Consider the following 711-nt stretch of genomic DNA (forward strand, 5'->3'; position numbering starts at 1 on the left):
CCCCGTGGTTTGTGCGCCCTGCGGAGGGCTCCGGGGAGCCGCGGCCCCGGTGCGAAGGGCAGGCTCCACGCGGCATTCATGGCACCCACTGCTTTCACGCCGGACGGGATTCTTGTAGGAACTGCAGGCGAGAAAAGGAATTCTGTCCAAATCGGAAAGCGGTGTAAACGGCCGATCGTGCGGCGGTACTTCTGAATATCACGTAGTGTCAGGAGAAGAGGGAATAGCTTCAAACTAAGCGTAGGTTTAGATTACGTATTAGGAAAAAATTCTTTACTGTGAGGGTGGTGAGGCACTGGCCCAGGTTACCCAAAGAAGCTGTGGATTCTCCGTTCCTGGAAGTTTTCAAGTCCAAGTTAGATGGGGCTTTGAGCAGCCTGGTCTAGTGGAAGGGGTCACTGCCCGTGGCTGGGGGACTGGGAATTTGGTGATCTTTATGGTCCCTTCCAACCAGGCCATTCTATGATTCCATGGTTCTGTGATCACGAGTGCCATCTTAGTAGGTTTTGCACATCTTTAAAGCCTTGCTTTCAGAGTTTTCAACAGGAACATGTCAAATTCCCATAATTGTTTAATTTCTCAGATGAAAGGTCTGTCTGCTCTGCTGAAACCCTGTAAGCACTTTTCCATCACAAGTATCCATTATGCAAAACGAGCTTTGCTGCCATGTGACTGACAAACATGAATTATGTATGGCTGGAGCATCTAAAA

Source organism: Corvus brachyrhynchos, unplaced genomic scaffold, assembly GCF_000691975.1.
Source record: "Corvus brachyrhynchos isolate BGI_N302 unplaced genomic scaffold, ASM69197v1 scaffold83, whole genome shotgun sequence".
NCBI lineage: Eukaryota > Metazoa > Chordata > Aves > Passeriformes > Corvidae > Corvus > Corvus brachyrhynchos.